The sequence below is a fragment of the Pyrus communis genome, chromosome 17 (assembly GCF_041283825.1).
Source record: "Pyrus communis isolate YQ-2024b chromosome 17, ASM4128382v1, whole genome shotgun sequence".
NCBI classification, from domain to species: Eukaryota; Viridiplantae; Streptophyta; class Magnoliopsida; order Rosales; family Rosaceae; genus Pyrus; species Pyrus communis.
The window spans coordinates 14,518,173-14,538,156 of NC_142581.1; the positions used below are offsets into that span (position 1 = coordinate 14,518,173).

The 19,984-nt window shown below is 42.8% G+C and overlaps 1 long non-coding RNA gene across 1 annotated transcript; it reads right to left on the minus strand.

Annotated features, from left to right (window-relative positions):
* Positions 1–4,366: 4,366 nt before the first annotated feature.
* Positions 4,367–5,184, minus strand: LOC148689521 (uncharacterized). The gene is made up of 4 exons (XR_015958273.1): positions 5,063–5,184; positions 4,825–4,968; positions 4,562–4,724; positions 4,367–4,460 (listed from the first exon to the last, which is right to left on the minus strand). It is a non-coding gene; the product is annotated as an uncharacterized LOC148689521 (long non-coding RNA).
* Positions 5,185–19,984: the final 14,800 nt, after the last annotated feature.

A 19,984-nucleotide genomic window follows, 5' to 3' on the forward strand; every position in this document is an offset into this window, starting at 1 on the left:
GATGATGTAGAATGATAGGTTTTGTGGAATGGTGAAGGAAGTGATGGTGTTTGGATTAGTAGGGAATGGTGCCTCAAGGCACGGCACCAAGGGCAGTTTTTGGTGAATTTCTGAATATGGAAGAATGAATAAATGTTGTGTGAAGTGTGTATGGTTTTTATAGGGAGATGAATGGATGGGAGAGGGAATATGACAGCTAGGAGAGAATGTGGCTGCCATCATGAAGAGTGAATGGATGTGTTGCTGCCAGGATGGGGGAAAATATGGAAAATGGAAGTGTGATGCACGGCAAAGGTGGAAGTGTTTGTGTTTGGGGAGAGAATGGGAATGCATGTGAGAGAATGTGAGAATGATTATGGGTGCATGTGGCTTAAAGGGGGAATGCTAGGTTGGAAATGCATGTGGCTGCAATGAAGGAAAGCTGGAATGGTTAATGGTTATGCACGGCATAGAATGTGTTTGATTGAATGTGCATGTGGCTGAATGCAAAGGGAATGCAAAGTGAATGAATAATGAATGCATGTGCACGGTTTTTGGGAGAAAGGTGGATGAATGTGCATGTGAATTAGGTTGTGAAAGCATGTGAATTAAAGCTAGGGTGAATGATGGCTGCAATAATGAAATGGAATGCTGGAAAGTGGAGGGGAGTGCACGGCATGGGTAGGAATGATGGCAGGTTGTGTATGTGAGTGATTAGGGTGAATGTGCATGTGTTTTGACAGCTAGGTTGGTTATGCATGTGGAATGTGGCTGTAATTGATGGAGTAATGCACGGCAAAGGGGATTGTGGTGGAATGATGGTGTTTTGCACGGCAAAGGGGAGTGTTGGGTGATGGGTGCATGTGTTGGCTCAATTATATTGTTGGGAAAACATGTGGATTAGGTGGAAAGAGGTGGGTGTGCATGTGGCTTGGCTGGAATGCAAAGGGGGAAGTCACGACAATGATTGTTGTTGTGATAAGTGAAGTGTATGGTTATGGTTATGATAAGTGATAAGTGTATGGTTAAGGGTGAATGATTTAAAGAATGGGAAAACATGTGGATTAGGTTGGAAAGGTGTGTGAGGTGTAGCTGAGATTAGAGTGAAAAGAAATGTGGTTTTAAGTAGTTAGAAATAAGAAACAAAGCCCTTCCTTGCACGGCAAGGAAGGGAAACATAAGGGGACACATGGCATGGCTTAAGATTGCAAGTTTTGCGACCTAGAATAGGTAGGATCCTTTGATATTAGGTCTTCAATTTCGTCCAACACTTTGGCTCCAAGCATAAGCTATCCATCCTTAGCCCAAAAGTGCTCCAAAAGGCTCCAAAATGCATCTTTTTGCTTCCTTAGCCATATGAACCTAGAAACACACGAAAATGGCATAAAGGACTAAAATAACTAAAGAAACATAACGTAAATGCACGAGAACAAGCCAATTAAGTCGCATAAATATGCTCCTATCATTAAGATTTGAGAATATTGTCCTTATTCTTTGAACTTTTAGGTCTTAAGTCCAAGGATCACCATTCTAGCGTGATGCCACCCCTTGGCAGGCCCTGATTGGAGGCTTCTGTTCGGTACACGTTTGCCAAAGCAAATCATACCTTTTGGAGTATGCATGTTGGTAAATCCCTATCGAAGTAGGGTACCACTGTTTAGTATACTTTAGCCAAATTGGGTCTATACCGTTCGGTACCTCCAGTCGAATCATTAGGTACCTTTCTCTCACAATTTTGGTAGTAATCAGATCCGAGAGTTTGGAAACTTCTTCTCTCTATACTACTACTTCAAGGGCAATATAGAGGAGTGGAAGGACGAGAAAAATTTTCTCCAGTCAAAATTCAATCCGATATAAACTTCAGATTGTACCTATTCATGGACGTAAAAGGCTTCAATCATGTCTTGCTTCGGGTGATAGATCATCTTTTCATTATTGGAACAGTCTTTAAGAGCGAGTCAAAGAGCCATGGAATCCTTGGGTGAGGCACTTCCATTTATAATGCTTCAGGCACATGGCGGATGCTTATTCAGTTCTTCCACACCATAGTCGTATCCATATAAAGTAGTTTCTATTCGAAATTTCCAAATCAAAGAAATCAAACTTGTTACGGTTCAATATTTCGCTGAATTAAAGGAACAATATTGTGATTGGTGCTTTGGGAAATAAAATCTCCATAAGCAATTAAATTAGAACACTTGGGTTCTAAGACATGTTTTTGTTTCAATAGATCAATCCTAGAGAACTTCAAGTCTCAACATGAGTGGTGTGTGTTAAGAAACTTCAAGTTCTATGACACTTTTCCGAAACTTCAAGTTCTATAGTACTTTTCCAAAATTTTGGGTTCGGAATTGTGAACTTCATGTTCATAACAACTACAAACAAATGCAATATATACAAGATAATATATATATATATATATATATATAAAGCAACTGAAAACAAATATAATATTTGTGGGTAGCTTTGGTACCCTTTGTGAAAGTATAGAGAATGATCGTATAAAGTATGGAGCTTTAGGTCTAAAAATATTATTTTAATCAACTGGACTGCGCGTCAGAAAGAGAGAAGTGGCATCTACAGAACCAAGGCCTAAATTGGGTAAGAAAGAAAAAAAATGAAAAACAACTCCTCATTAAATGGGGTAGTTTTTCATGTGGGCTAACAAATAGGCCCGAAAAAAAAAATGTATATATATTTTCATTCTGATTTGCAGGTTCATTAAGGAAAAAAAAAAAAGGGTTCATTGAGGAAAAAAAAAATTATTGATTGATTGTGCTGTTGGCCATCATATAAAAATGGGCTAAAAATCACAACGGAGCCACAAATCCAAAACTGGGCTGAAAAACTTTTTATTTTATTTTTTCAAAAAAATACCCCAAAACAGGGGCACAAAAACATTAGCAGCCCAAAAGAAGGCATGAGGGTACTAGATCGACCCAACTGGGCTGAAGAGATCCAAGACCCATGGCCTAAATTCAGTGGGGCTTCATGTGGGTCGATCTAAGCAATTCACAACAAGGGGAACCTTGATTGCATGATAATATTGATGAATTGGTTTGTAGGATCCCTTCCAGATTTCGTCTTTTCCATCTTCAAAGCTTGTATCACGTTTAACACAAGAAAAATAAATTGAATCAATAAAAGTATATGAATTCAACAACAACAACAAAGCCTTTTCCCACTAACTGGGGTCGGCTATATGAATCCTAGAACACCATTGCGTTTAGTTCTATGTGACACACCCCGTCCCGAAGGAGGGCATGCTGGCCGTCACGTGAGAGTGACGTAACCATTTGCACAGTTCGGAAGCTTTAAAATATACAACTTCTAAAATGAAACACCCGAAGGTGAGTCCTTATTTAGTCCATTCTGTCAGAACACCGTTGAAATCCCTCGTAGTCACCACACCTTTGCATTTCTTGAACCTGGAGGGGCGCAAAACAAAATTGAGTGGGTCAGCAAAACGAACGTATTCAAAACCTTCTTTTCTCTTTTGCATATACTAACCCCTCGCTGTAAAACAAGTATAGTTTCCCAGAAAAATAACATATATACGTATGTATAGATATGCCAGTCATGCTCAAGGATATATCATTCATGCTCATAAATATGCCATTCATGCTCGAGAATATGCCACAACGGAATCTCATAATCAAATGTAAATGCTCAAGCATAACTCATATCAATGTCATATAATCTGGCAGCCGAGAGTCACCTAACGTGCCCTGTACGGCTGCATATAGAGCTCAAATCTCAAACTCAATAACTGAATCTGCACACGAGTCGGAACCACCTATCGTGGTCTGTACGACAGGCTGGGTGTAATATATATATGTATGCTCTAGTGCTACGATCACGTGAAGCTGGGCGATAAATCGCGGGTCACCTACAAGTCGGAACCACCTAATGTGGTCTGTACGACAGGCTTGCACCTAACTTGGATCCAAGGCGAGCATGCGGTGCTGGTGAACATACACGTGAAGGCTATGCCCCTCACTCTGGGCGGGAGCACTAACACCGGGGGTGCAGATTATGAGCTCTCTAAGCATCTCAAGCTACTACTGAAATACAAACATGAATACCACTTACCTGGCACTTACCTGTGCGTCCACAGCACCAAATACACATATATAAATTTATGCCACTACTAATGCATGTGATGATAATATTTCAATCGTATTTCAAATGTATTTCGTACGTATATCAAATGTATCTCAAATGTAGCTTACCTGGGCCTCCTCAGCACCATGCAACAGTATGCATAATTATGGTAATGCACATATTAAAATATGATGCATATATGACAGGATATTTAATTCGTATTTCTTTTTAAATACGTTTTCTGGGAAATACGTCAAGCATACGTATATATATATATATACTGAAAAATAACTGCCCACTCACATATCACATCGACGTCTCGTAGGTCCCTGAGCCTCCCCTAGATTGGTTACATTCTTCTTTTGTATAATTTTCACCTATACAAACAGTAACCAAATTGACATTATTTAACGCACATACACCAAACATTCGTCCATAACTTTCTCATACGTTGCTCAATTTGGGTGTATGAATATACCACGGTGATCTACACGACGTCACGAACGCGTGACAATTTTCAGAACTCAATTTGGAGCTCTCACGCGCCCCCACGTGCACTGTTCACGCGCTGCCCACGCGCGCGTCTTCTTCCTCGCGTCGCCGGACTGGTTTCGCCGGCGGTGGGTGTTTTGCCGGAATTTCTGGGTAAACTTCAAAGTGTCATAACTTCTTCATTTCTTAACCATTTTCGACGTACTATATATCAAAATGAAGGTATTGACGAGACGAACACATCCATACCTGTCTCGACCCCTGACTCGCCGTGGTTTCGCCGGAAAACCCCTCGAAAGCTCCGGCCAACTTTGACCACGATGATCCCGACGTCCAAACTTCTCCAACGAAGTACTCCGAGGCTCCTTGGGACCTCACTAAGACATCTACAAGCTTCAAAATCCCAAAAACACGCTAGTTTAAGTTTGCATGAACAGTACCGAAATCGGAATACCTCGAATCGACACGAAAACGAAGGATTTCTCACCTGAAAATGGTATGGTTGCACTCGTACGAGCTTCACGAGTCCGAAAATGCCCTTGGTTACTTCGATCCATCGAGGTTTGGGTGATTTGTGTGTTGTCCGTACGTTTTTGAAGAAAGAAGAAGAAGGAACGGAGCTCGGGAGAGAGAGAGAGAGACAGAAAAGAGACAGAGGGAGAGGAAAACACGGGAGAGAAAGAGAGTGTGTGAGTGTGTGTGTGGTCCTACAACACCACACAACACAACACTACACGTAAATGTAACGAACTAGGGGTAAAAAGGTAAATTCACACATACGTTTTCATAATCTCGGGACGGGATGTCACACTATGTCACGTCTTCTGTTAGATCCAAATACTCTAAGTCTTTTTTTAGAGTCTCTTCCAAAGTCTTCCTAGGTCTTCCTCTACCCTTTCGGCCCTGAACCTCTATCCTGTGATCGCATCTTCTAACCGGGGCGTCGGTAGACTTTCATTTCACATGTGTAATGGGTTCAATAAAATAAAAAATTTAACCAAATAATAATAATTGAAACGTAATACTTCTCTGAATGAAGATGAATAAATTCTCTTTAGTGTAATGTCAAGAGCGTGCTGATAACATGTTATGGCCTACATTTTACTGAGGGAAATGAGAAGTTGTTCGGCAAGAGAAAAAGTGAGATGGAGAATATGCTTGAGAAATTCAGTGAATTATTCCCTAGATCTTGTGCCTTTATTTATAGTAATAATGAGGAGAGAAACTTGCTCTCCAAGTAATACAAAGTTTAATAAGAAAGATCTTCTAGATTCTGAAAGATTCCTAATTTATTTCTACTTAGGATTTAAAAATCACACATGCATTAGAATGTATATCACAACAATACATAATTTAGAAATCATCTGCAATTTTGAGATTAACAACTCTTAGATAAAATGATAGCAACCTTCCCATTTGAACTTTGTTTTGCTATTTTTTTTTTCAATTTCTTTTGCATTATTGAAATATTTTTTAATGATCAGAACTTTCAATTTTTTAGGTTACCATTTAAACAATTAAATACGAAAAAATTATCAAATGTAATCGTTTAATTGTTGATCCATGTTATAATTTCAATTTTTACTAAAAAATATGGCTTGTCTAGTTATTGGATGAAGGGTAGTACACCAAATTTGTCACCAAATTCGTACACTAAACAATGCGGCACCAACCAAATTTGGAGTTAAATTCAAGTTGAAATTTGATAAATAATTGCAGTAAAATTTTACATGGTATAAAATGTTACACATCATTTGGTGCACAAATGTGTTGTATGTAACACCACTCTTGTTGGATAATCGAGTAATGACTAAACGATTTGGGTTTAGTTAATCTTTTACAACGATGATCTTTATACGATGATTTAGAAAATCGACGGTTTCATCGTTGCGCAAAATTGTAGGATGAAAAGGATAAATAAGAATGTTGAAAAAGAATGGCCAAATGAGAAGGTTGTTAACATTTTCATTAGAAAAATGCAAAATCATTAGATCCTCTACATGGTCCCGGTCCGAAGCCTACAACAGTAAATACCAACATAAGATGCCAAAATTTTTCCAAATCAAGGGTATAATATGCACATACACTGACCAAATAAAGTGCCTACAATTTTAAGTAATTATACAACTTTGAAAATACATTGAAAATACAACTGTCAATGTATTATATGCACATACATTGAAAATATAATTTTATATGCACATACAACTTTCAGTGAATTATACACAGGGTATACATACACACAAGCATATGTTATATACCCAGCGCGGTGTTGGCAGATTGGGTTGCAAAGCTTATTTGCGACTTTTGGGCTGGAAGATGATGAATTTTGGACTTGGGCTCTTCTTAGAACTTAACGAGGAGGTCCTAATAGTTAATTCAAGTCGCTTTGGGCCTGTTTTGGAGCTCTGAAGGTCCATAAACGTGGCTATTTCTCTGCTGGACAGATTTCCTTATTAGATTTGTATTGTGTTTTTAAGTTATCCTTTTACTATTATATTTTCTAGTTTTTAGAAGACCTTATCTAGGAAGGAATTTAATTTGTAGTAGTACAAATAAGGCTATTTAGCCATTAGGGTTCTCGGCGTGACATTGAGAGAACTTAGCAAAGCTTTGCAGAATTTCAGACTTCTTACTTACAATGTGTTTTCAATCCTTTTTCTAATTAATGATATTTTCTTTAGTTTTTATTATGATTATGCATAACTAGTCCTTTTGCTTGGGTGATGCCATGAGTTTTAGCATGAATATGTGATTTTATTAATTTGCTTATGAATGGATGCATGTTTGCTTTGAATAATTAATCGTCGTGTTTAAACTATTTAAACGTCTTGATGATTCATGACCATTAGGGTATTTAAACAAGCAATTTCATGCAATTTATGTTGGAACATCACCTGAAATTGAAGAGGGCTTCTTATGATTAGTAATTATAAGTTCACTTAAGACGAACATAACGCTCTTAAGGGTTGCATGATTTTTCAAAGGGTTTTCACAAAACTTAATGAGTCTTGCATGTTTATATTTCATCTAAACGTCACAGACGAGTTGCATATTAGATATATGTTTTCGCTTAAACTTTACGAGGAAAATATGTATTAGGAAAACCTAACCTTCAAAGCATGTATGTGGAAATTCATAAGTAATTGGTAAAATTGCATAGGAATGTTAATGGTGACGGTGGAACCATAATGCTTAAATTGATTTTTAAAACTATTTTCCTTTTAGTTAATTTTACTTTGCCTTAATTTTATTATTTTAAATTCCCAAAATCAACCTTTTCCAACTTTGTTTCAAATAATTAATTAAGAATTGATTTAAATCAAATTATTCATTCAATCTCAATGGAGAACGACCTCGCTTAAGTTGTTTATTCTACAATTACCATGCTCTCTTATAAGTATTTTTAAGTGTTTTTATCCCTACTTTTGTAGGTAATAAAAATCCTATCAAGAAATTGGTGCCGTTGCCGATGATTGTTTTAAATAATTTGTGTTTATCATATTCTTAATTTGTTATTTGTGTATATAAATTTTTTTTTATTTATTTTCGTTTTTCTTCCATAATGCTGAAATTTAGGTTCAAATTTTTTTTTCCCATAGCAACAATGGAATTCGTACCACCACTAGGTGGACCACCTTTATGGGATTCTTCAACAGCAATGGATTGGTTTGGGTTCTCACAAGGAGCTGCAACATATTGGTTGGGGTTCTCATAGGGAACACCCATAGTTTGTGCTCTTCACAATTTGAACACCCACGACATATTCATCTATCTTCTTTGAAATGGAATTTCCCGTTCTCCTGCTTCAGTTACAGCTTCTCCCGCTACTGGAATTCCTTAAAGTTTATTAATGCGATTGACTTGCCCTCTTATAAATCATAAATTGTCGGATATTTTTGCTTGTAATGCTCTGTGGTGGAACAAAGGAGTGCGCGAAGGTACAATCCTAAAAAGTGAGATTGGTTATAGGGATATCTTTTCCTCTGTGAATATTTCCAAAGACTTGGCAGCAATATTAATATGAAGAATAATTTTCAGAGGGTTAAGTGTAATTCCCACTCAAATTTTCACAACCCGAAGTGGACAGAGCATCCTACTTCTATGTGGGTGTTGACTCTAAAAATTACAAAACCTACGTGGCGCGCAGGCCGAGTAACTAATAAGCTAACTACGTCATTCGGTTGAATGCGGGGCGTGCCAACTCGTCAGCCGAGCTTGGCCGAGGAGTAAAATTCGTTGATGTCGCGTTGAGCGCGTTGTTGACTTCTCTATCTTGCGATTGTGACCGAGGAAGGAACACTCTCGGTCTCTGGGTTATATAGCCTGAAGACAAGGCTACTAATTCTGCAAAGTTCACAAATCGTCGGAGCCCGATTCGGTCACTGTAATTATATTCGTGAGAGTATAAGCACGTCGAATCGAGACCAAACTATATGGACACAGGTACTCAAATGTGATGTATGTCTTGATGGTAAATGTACTTCGGCCGTCGGAATGCCGAACTCTGAAACTTACTTGTGAGTATCCAATCATAAAATCATTCGGCGTCCAGTACGCCGAATAACGCAATTCGTAACACCTGACTACGCCGAGAAGGCTAGCAAGGTGACCTTTACCAACAAGGGTTCGAAAACCCTTCTCGGCTGAGACTTAGATAGGTAAGCGGTCGGCCTTGACGCAGTGCTGTTTATCCAAATTGAAGGTGCTTCTCGGTCGGCTGATTTTGCGGCAACAGTGCTGTTTATCCAAACTGAAGGTGCTCGCCGGGTGCCTCCACAGTGCTGTTTATCCAAACTGAAGGTGTGTCGGCAGAAAAAGAAAAGGAAAAAATCTCAAGGTATTTGAGAGGTTTTGCGCAGGGCAATTGTATGCTGAATTGAAGGTCCCTTTTTGTTGCATGATTTCTTGTATTTATAGCACCCCATTCCTTGAGACCGAATTGCATCCTTATCTGGATTGGGAGTCCTTGTCCCGTTTTAACTCTACCTCGAACAAACCTACTCCCACTAGGACTTTGAACTTTCCCCTTTTCCGAGGCTTTATTCTTTGCCGGCCGGGAATCCTGGTCGCACCAGGACTTCCTCGACCCTTTCTGTTTATTTGGACTACTTCTTAGGATAGGACTCGACCGACCCTGCTAACTGGCTCGGGATTTATCACTCGGCCCATAGCATTTGACACAGCCTTGGGCCAAGCACAACCTGCTGCTCGGCCCAACAATATTATTTTGGGCCCAAACATTGCCCCTTCGCTTCTGAGGTCACCGACTGTCAACCTTTGGTCGGGCCTCGACCTTGAAGAAGCGGAAACGCCTATTGCTTTTTAGACTTTATTTTACTTGATGACCATTACTTATGCACATTTATGAGACATGATTGCACTCTCTTCGTTACCCCCAACGTACAGCCACGTGTCGATTCTTTGCCGATCTTAACAGTTTTCAATCATGGCCCTCGAAAATGTGCACCCACTGAAACGTCTCTTCCTCATTAATGCATTAAAACCGCCGCCGCACGCAATCGTGCGTCCTGGATCCTCGAAACCTCGATCCTACCCTCGCAGGTTCCCAAAATATCCGAAATGATTGGGACATTTTCCTGGTTAAATTTCCCCCCAATTCGAACCAGTGCTTTTCGAATACCAAACGTTTGATCTTCATTCTGAAAAGCCTATAAATACCCAAACTTCTGCCATTCGCATCCCACGCCTTCAGAAATTTCGAAATCTTCCTTTTATCATTCCTGTTTGTTCAAGCAATGCCTTTAAGTTCATCTTCTTGCAATCTCTCCTTTTTCAAAACCACTTTCTCTCTTCTCTACCAATGGCCTCCTTCATTTCAAAGCTTTCCGACGAGTGCAACAAGTGCAAGGATTTCATCGATCGAAGCGTCATCAAGACGCTACGCTTCGAAAATGACATGGCCACCACTCACCAGATTCTGGGCCCACTCTTCAAAGACGCAGTGCTGTCATGCATCACCAATCTTCTCAAGGAGCAATGCTTAACACCCCTGCTTCAGGGGTTCGACTGGTTGAAATGGTGCTTGGCTCGGCCTCAAAGAGCTTGGCCCTCGACCACCACAGCCTGGGCCGCCTGGGTCGACCGAATGAGAGCACTCTTCGGCGAAAAGTGGAAAGCCCTTGGTATCTATGATGCCATCATGCTCTCGACCATGGAGATTATCATGGATAAGGAGCTGCTTATGGCGGCCCTGAATTTATGGTGTTCGGCCACCAACACCATGATCCTTCCTTCCGGCCCTCTCGGCCCCACAGTCCTTGATATCTCGGCTATCCTTGGGACTTTTCCATCTGGTCTCCCAATCGATGCCGCTCTTTCTGGATGCCCCTCTCTTCTCGACCTAAAGGCGCTATTCGACGAACGGGTCGTCGAGACGGTCAGCCGAGGTGATCGGGAGCCTTCAAAAGAAGAAGTTCAGAAGCTTCATAAGAACTTCTTCAACTACAACACTCTCATCCTCCACTTCGCCTGCCGAGGCGAGGAAAGCCTTAGGAAGGGAGAACACGAAGCCTTCCTCTTCTACTGGTACAACAAATTCATTTGTTGTACCAGGTCGAACAAATGCCTGATCGAGAATATGCCGGTGGCCCAGGCCCTGGCTAGTGGTCACTCTTTGGCGCTCAGCCAGGCTATACTTGCCAACCTCTTCCGCTGCTTGGCTGAGACGACCATCAACAAAATTGACCCGCATCAGAACGGACCCCTCTGGGTCTTCCAACTCTGGCTGCAGGTCTACTTTTCCACTCTTCGGCCCGAGGTCCCTGCTTTCTAGCGCTTGGCTGCCCTCGACCCTCAACTGGCCTCTCGACCGGCGCCTCCTCACCGGGCCGACGAGGTCCTTAAACACTTCTTCAGCCTCGATGTCTTTTCGGACGACGAGTTCCTGGTGTGCCGACGCCAGGAGTACCCTGCCTCGATCAGGCTCCCAACGGCAGCGTGGGCCGAGACCGAGGATGCAGACCTTCGTCAGCACTGGGGGTCATTCGTACTGGCTCGCGATCTCCCCCTTGGTTGCGATGCCCGCCGAGCCAGCTGGGAGGTCTACCATCCCCACTTTGTCGCCCGGCAGCTTGGCTACTTCTAAGGTTACCCCGTACCCCTGCTTGCCTCTCGTTCCCTCTTGAGCCGAGGACGCCTATCTGGTTCCTCCGAGAGGGAATGCAGGACAACGGAGCAGGAGTTTCAGGATCGGTGCAAGAAATTTCGGCTTCGGCCGATCGTTCCTGAATCCTTGGGTACCGACACCTTTGGAGATTAGTGGGATGAGTACACCTGCGACTTCTTTGGCGCCTCGGCCGAAGACGTGGTGAACAAAGTCTTCGGCGACCGGCCCAGACCAGCGCCCTCGGCCCAACCCAAGGAGTCGACCCAAGGTATATTGTCCTTCTGCCCTTTGTATTTCAATTACTTGCCCCATGTTATTAATTACTTTGCTTTTTCAGGGGGTCGTGTGTCGAGGAAGGTGGAAGCGGTCGCCGCGGTGGTGAGGGCGAAAAAATTGGTTCCCACGAAGAGTACCATTGCCACCGAGTGGACAGTCCCCGCCAAACGCCCTCATCGAGAAGTCGAGCCGGAGGATGACGCTCCTCGTCCTTCCAAACGCGTCAAGAAATTGGCGAAGAAAGGCGACCGGGAGATTCATGTTGTTCCTAGTGACACCACAGGGACAACTGCTCCAGCTGACTCTCATTCTGTCCCGGCTACCCCAGCTTCAACAAACCCGATTCCTCCAGCCGTCTCCTTGCCTGAGGCTACGGGCGATCCGGCCGTCGTATCAGCTCCAACTTCGGAGCCAGTCATGGCGCCTGCTGTGGGGAAGACGGCCGCACCTGTCGAGGCACCCTCCATTTAGCGATCGACGGTCTTTCTGGAAGAGGTATAATTCTACTGCCATCCTTTGTTTATTTAGCCTTCTAGTCGTAACGAAATTTTTCCTCAGGATGTCGAGAGCTAGAGTGACGATGTCCCGCTGGAGCGCAGCCCTCGACCAGCCAACTCTCCTCCCGTCCATCCTCCTCCGGTGGTCGAGGCGACCGCTCAACCGCATCTCCCTACAGCGGATCGCGGAAAGAGGCCCATGGCCGATCCTGAGGCAACGGCCGAAACGCCGATCCATCCGCAAGATGAAGACCTCCTCATTCCTCCGCAAGAAGTCTCTTCGGCCTTTGTAAGTCTTATCTCTTTTGCGTTGATTTTATCATGACACATGTTCTTAAAGAACTATTAAATGTCAGGTGCCCGAACGTTCATTTCACCGACAATTTTATGCGCCGACAGGCGTTGTCTATATTTCCTGGCCACCGTCGTGGCCATCAAATGTAGATAACCTCCATCGGCCGCGTGAATTGAGAAGCGGTCTAAGGCATTGGGCTCGGCCATTAAGTTCCATGGGTTCGAGCAATGACCCAGAGGGCATGGCCGAAGTCTCCTCCCGGCAGGTCTAAAACAATCCCTTTGTCATGCACTATATTAAGACGTCTTATTTTTCTTCATAAGTTTTCCTTTTATGTGCAGCCTTCGTGGGAAGTGGAGCTCGACGCTCTTCTTCAGAGCACGACTGGTGAGGCCGGCTCCTTTGCTGCTCCTGCCGAACCAGCGGGGACCATGCCCGAGGCCCAAGCCTTCATGAAGCTGCACGAAGTCCTGTCCCTCTCTGCCTCCCAAGTTCTCCGATGCAAGGGTTTTGACTCCGTTGGGGAGTCTCTAAATGACCTTGCCAGCGGCGGTTACCTGAGCACGGAGAACATCTCCTTCCTTACCGACCTTCCGGAGAGGACTCGGCAACACTTCACCATTTTTGAACGAGCTCTACAAGCCGATGATGACTTAAAGGTGGCCAAGGTCGCGCATGAGGCTGGCCGAGCGGAGATGGAGGTGATAAAAGCCAAGAAAGCGCGGCTGACCGAATTTGATCGCCAGATCTCTAACCTCCAGCGTCAAATTTCTGACCTTCAACGGCAAAGGTCTCATGCCGCTTCAGAGCTTGAGAAGGACTTTGAGGCCAACAGGGCTCGGTTGACGGCCTTCGCTGCTGGCGCACGGCACATCCAGCAACTGCAGTTCAACAAAAAGACGAGGCAGGCTGAGATAATTTTGAGCGAAGCGAAGTGGCTGGAGTTAAAAGCTGCCCTTGAGACTTTGCTCCCCTCGACCCCCTAGAAAATTATCTTTGTATCTGTTCACTTTTGTTATTAATACAATGGTCTTTTACTCTTGCATTTCCCATGTGATTGGATAGTATTTTTTTAAAAAATTTTCATTAATTGGCAATTTGTGAATTGAACCGGTCCGATCTCTGAGATGATATGCCCCCTTGCCGAGAACCTTATGAACAATGAATGGTCCTTTCCAATTCGGCGACCATTTTCCAAACCGGGGGTCTTTAATCCCGACAGGCAGCACCGTTTGCCAAACTAATTCTCCTCCACCGAACGTTTTTTGTCTTACACGCTGGTTATGCACTCGCTTGGCAATTTTCTTTTGTGCTATCAATAAGTTACCCGCGTCGATTCAATTTTCTTCCAAGTGTTCTAATTCTTGTCGCATCGCTTGACTATATTCGACACTGAACAAACTATTCTGCTCGATTACTCGTAATGAGTTCATACTCAACTCGACCGGTAACATAGCGTCGTGTCCATAAGTTAACGCGTAAGGAGTAGTTCCAGTGGCCGACCGGGGTGAACTTCGGTATGCCCATAATGCTTCATTTAACTTCAAATGCCACAGCCCAGGCCTTTCTCTTACCGTTTTTTTTAGGATACCGATCAGCACTTTATTGCTTGCCTCGGCCTATCCGTTTGCCTGAGGGTAGTACGGTGTAGATTGCTCAAGTCGGATATTCAGACTTACCGCGTATTCCTTAAATCTATCGGCTGTGAATATGGTGCCATTGTCAGTTATGATCGTTTCTGGCACGCTGAATCTGGTCACAATATTTTCCTTTACGAAATTGCATACCTCTTTGGCTGTTAATTCGGCGTATGATCTTGCCTCGACCCATTTAGTGAAATAGTCAGTCGCTACAATTATCCACGCGTGTTTTTCCGCCCCCGACGATGGCGTGATTTTGCCAATTACGTCCATTGCCCATCCCTTGAACGGCCATGGTTTAGTAACCGAGTGGAGTAATTCAGCCAGGGCTCTCTGCACGGGTCCATGAATTTGGCATGGTACGCATCTTCGGGCATATTCGATGCAATCCTTTAATATACTGGGCCAAAAATAACCATGTCGTCGAAGAAACCAGCGTATCTTTCGTCCAGATTGGTGTGCCCCACAAATTCCTTCATGTATCTCGGCCATTGCTTGGGCAGCCTCATGTGGGCCGAGGCACAATAGTAGTAACCCGTCCTCACCTTTGCGGTATAATTCATTTTGGTATGACACGTAATTTGTGGCGAGGACCTTCGTTCTCCGATCTCTGCACGGGTCCATGAATTTGGCATGGTACGCATCTTCGGGCATATTCGATGCAATCCTTTAATATACTGGGCCAAAAATAACCGTATCGTCGAAGCAACCAGCACATCTTTCGTCCAGATTGGTGTGCCCCACAAATTCCTTCATGTACCTCGGCCATTGCTTGGGCAGCCTCGTGTGGGCCGAGGCACAATAGTAGTAACCCGTCCTCACCTTTGCGGTATAATTCATTTTGGTATGACACGTAATTCGTGGCGAGGACCTTCATTCTCTGGTCGTGTTTCCCATTGGGGTTATCGAGGTATCGTAGCATCGTCTTTCTCCAATCGTCTGGTTCCACCTCGACGGCACATACTTATACGGGGTCTCCCCGTTCTAGTAGGGATGGGAGCGACATCACCCTTGTGCGTATTACGTGTGCGCGCTGGAGAGTTTGCCGATTGATCAAGGCTGGGTACGATCGCAGACTTGTGGTTGCAATTCGGCCTAGCTTGCCCCCCGTGAGTTGTGCTCCGGAGGCGATCTGGGCAAGTTCGTCGACGTCCGTGTTGTGAATACGTGAAATATGTTCAAATGTGATCCGTTCGAACGACTTGGCCAGGTAGGTGACGACCATGTGATAGGGCGCTAAAGTACAACTCATGCAACGAAACATGTCGTTCAGTTGGTTAATCACAAGTTCGGAATCACCGAGGACGAGAACGCGGGAAGCCCGTAGATCGTGTAAAACGTGGAGGCCGATAATGAGGGCTTCATATTCGGCCTGATTATTTGTACAGCTGAAATCCAACTTGAGAGAAAAATACCAGCGGCAGTGGTCGGGCGACTGAATTGCAATACCAACACCCGCCGAGGTTGAGGTACTGGAACCATCAAAATGCATAGTCCAATGGTTATCACGTGTTGTGACTAAACCGATGTCGACGTCGCCTCCCCCAAAACCATAAGGGGAAGGGTGTTGGGCCAAGAAGTTGATGAGAGCTTGCCCCTTGACAGCCTTTTGGGGTACGTACAGAAGGCTGAACTCGGATAAGGCGAGCGTCCATTTCCCAATTCGGCCTTTGACGATGGGCCAAGTGAGCATGTAATGAATTACGTCTGTTTGGGCGATGACCTGCGTAACTGATGGGAGCATGTAGTGCCGAAGCTTTGATGCGGCAAAAAACAAAGCTAAGCAAAGTTTTTCGACAGGTGAATAATTGAGCTCTGGTGAATTCAGATTACGGCTGAGATAAAACATAGCTTGTTCACGCCCTACATTGTTATCTTGCGCGAGGAGACAACCAATGGATTCAGCGGCTGCCAAGATGTATAATTAGCACGACACGGTGGAATTAGCACAGGTGGGGTGGAAAGGGCCATCTTGATTTGTGTAAATGCAGTTTGATGCTCTTCGCGCCATTCAAATTTGTCGGTATCCTTAAGTTTAAGGAGCGTAGAGAATGCCTTCATATTACCGGCCGAATTGGCGATGAAGCGGCGGAGGAAATTTATCTGCTCGAGTAATGACTGGAGCTGTTTCTTTGTTGTCGGAGGTGGGGCGCTAATGATTGCTGATGTGAAAATTACTTGACACTCAAATTAAACCCTCTTTTTGTCAAATTGTAGTATAGGTGCAAGTAGGGATCGTTCTGGACCGGGGATTAGGAGGGATTGTTAATCACTTGGATTTGACTTAAAAACGTAAAAACATAATATAAAACACTAAACTAGACTCAAAGAATGTAAAACTAAACTTTAAAACACTAAAACAAATCAAAAGACTCAAAATGCTTTTAAAAACACAAACTAAAATGCTATACTAAACTCGAAGAATTCAAAACTAAAAATAAGAAAGATTAAGACTAAGACTTTAAACGAAATATGGGGGGATTGATTTTGGACGAATTTAAACTAAAATGGATAGATTGTAAAGAAAACAAATTGTAAATATGAAATTGACGGAAATGAATGGATGGTATGGCTAGCTAAGGGGTTCTTCTCCACACATGTTACACTTGCATAATAAAAAGATTTCCAATTGCATTTCAATAAATTATGAAACTCAACGCCCCGGGTTAATTAGGTCCGCTTAAATTAACCGTCAAGTTCTCCTTAAGTTAATGAATTGGATGGGTTAGCGCAACGCAATTCACCACATTCTCCAAAAGTCCTTTACGTGAAAAGCACAATAAAGATACAATCAAAGATCATTAAGCATTATGAAAACTATAAGTGTTGACGAGGCATTCGTTACTATGGAATACGCATGAAACTTATGCCAAGAATTCGTTTAACGCGATTGTTTATAAGCAACCTCCACTACTTGTGAATATAAGTTCATAACGATTAGGTGAAATTCACTTATATTCTAGCGTCATATTTATGCATGAAAATTAAGCGCGCATTCTTAATAAACATTCATAAATAAGTTATCAATCAAACGGTTAAACAAATTGAATTCAAAACTTATGAAATTCCAACGAAAGGTAATCAAATCAAAATGCAAGTATAAACATTTATTTCGAATCACCCCCTAGCTAAAGGGGGGGTTTATTTCCTCATAACTTTGAAATTAAAGAAACACCTAAACATTCCAACAACTCAAACTTGAATTGTATGAACGTTTAGGCACTCTTCTCTTCCATTCCTCATACGTACAAAACAAAGAGAATTGAATTTAAACTTTGAAATCAAAGAAACACCTAAACATTCCAACAACTCAAACTTGAATTGTATGAACGTTTAGGCCCTCTTATCTTCCTCGTTGTTGTAGCACAAGGTCTAAGGTGAGGTTTGGGGGATTATGGAAATGGTAGAGGAGTGGTTTGGAGGGTTGGGAAGTGGTGGAAATGGAAAGATGGTTGGTGTTTGGATTAGTAGGGAGGGGGGACTCACGGCTAAGGAAAGAATGGAAGTGTTTGTGGTGTGTTGTGTTGTGAATGAGATGTTTTGAATGATGGGAATGCAAGGGTATTTATAGGAGGAGTGGAGATGTATATGGCTATTTGTTTAAGGTGTTTGTGTGGAGGAATGATGGAGAATTGCATGTGGAATGGCTGCAATGATGAAGAATGAAAGCTGGAAATCTGAAAATGCAAATGGGAATCCTGAAATGCAAAGGTGGCCACGGTTTTGAGTGTGTTTTGTGTTGGAAATGCATGTGAATGCATGTGAATGTTGTTTGTGTGAAGTGTGTGTGGGTTAAAGAGTGAATGGTGGTGTAATGATGAAGTGTGATGGCTGAAAATGTCAAGGGAAATGCATGTGATTGCAAGGCAAAGAATTTCAGGATGCATGTGTGTTGGTGTGTTGTGTGATTTGTTTTGTGGTTAATGGGAATGTGGTTGAATGATTAAATGGACATGTGGGGTGTAATTGCAAAGGGAATGCAAAGTGAATGAATCATGAATCATTGTGGATGAAAGGTGGAAGTGCATGTGTTGATGACTAGGTTAGTGGGTGGAAATCTGAAAATGGCATAAAGGAATGGGAGCTCACGGTTTGGCTAGTGTTTGAATGTGTAAAGTGTGTGTGAATGCATGTGAAGATGCAATAAATAATGCATGTAGGGTTAGGAAATAATGAAGAAATGCATGTGAGATGTTTGGAAAGGAAATGGGAACCCATGGCAATGAAGTTGTTTTGTGTTGTGAATTATGATGAATGCATGTGAGTTAAAGAGGGAGAATGTGGTGAAATGATGAAGTAGGAAGGTGGAAATGCATGTGAGATGTTTGATAATTGATAAATGAATGATATGCTAAGTGATAAATGAATGATATGTTAAGTGATAAATGAATGATATGTGGTGAGTGATAAGTGAATGGTTTGATAAGTGATAAATGAACTAGTTTAAAGGGCTAGGGTTTAAGTACATAGAATGGGCCTAAAATAGGTTGGTTTGTATGGCATAATGTGTTAAGCTCATAGCAAGGTGTTATGTGATTGGGTTAGGGCCATTGTTTTGTGTCTTCAAGTGCATACAAGGCCTTCAAATTCGTCCATCCTCTTGGCTCCATGGATAAGCTATCCAATCCATGCCCAAAAATGCTCCAAATGGCCTCAAAATGCACTTTCTTGCTCCCTAGGCCCTTAGAACCTGAAAACACACAAAAGAAGCATAAAGGACTAAAATAACGAGAGAAACATAACGTAAATGCACGAGAACAAGCCATTTAAGTCGCATGAATATGCTCCTATCAATTGCGCGGGCTTTATTTTCGTCGACTTCTATGCCATGATGGTGCACCAAAAATCCTAAGAAATTACCGGCCGAAACACCAAAGGCACACTTGGCCGGGTTCATTTTGAGATTATTCTTGCACATGCGAAGGAACGCTTGCCGCAGATCATCCAGGTGCGTTTGGCGGCGTTTAGACTTTAGCACCACATCATCGATATAAACTTCAACGACTGTACTGACTAAGTCATGGAATATCATATTCATGGCTCGTTGGTATGTGGCGCCGGCATTCTTGAGGCCAAATGGCATGACTACCCATTCGTAAGTACCGAGTGCCCCAGGGCAGCGGAAAGTCGTCTTGTGGACGTCGGCTTCGGCGATGAAAATCTGGTTGTAACCCGCACGGCCGTCCATAAAAGATAGCAATTCATGATTAGCTGCGGCATCAATTAGCAAGTCTGAGATTGGCATTGTATATTCATCCTTAGGAGTGGCCAGATTTAGATTACGGAAATCGATGCAAATGCGAGTGGCCAGATTTAGCAAGTCTGAATCATGTTGGTTTCAAATGGTTGATTATCGGCTGGGTGTACTACGACCGATTTGCCATCCCAAAAGATGAGGATTTGGTATAGTGATGAAGGAATGCAACTGGTTTGGTGGATCCAATCGAGGCCAAGTAATGCGTTATAGTCGGTCTTGGAGTCAATTATAAAGAATGCCGTCATGTGGTGACGACGGGCAATGCTGACTTCCAACGGGAGCACTCCTTTGGTCTGAGACTTGTCACCAATGATG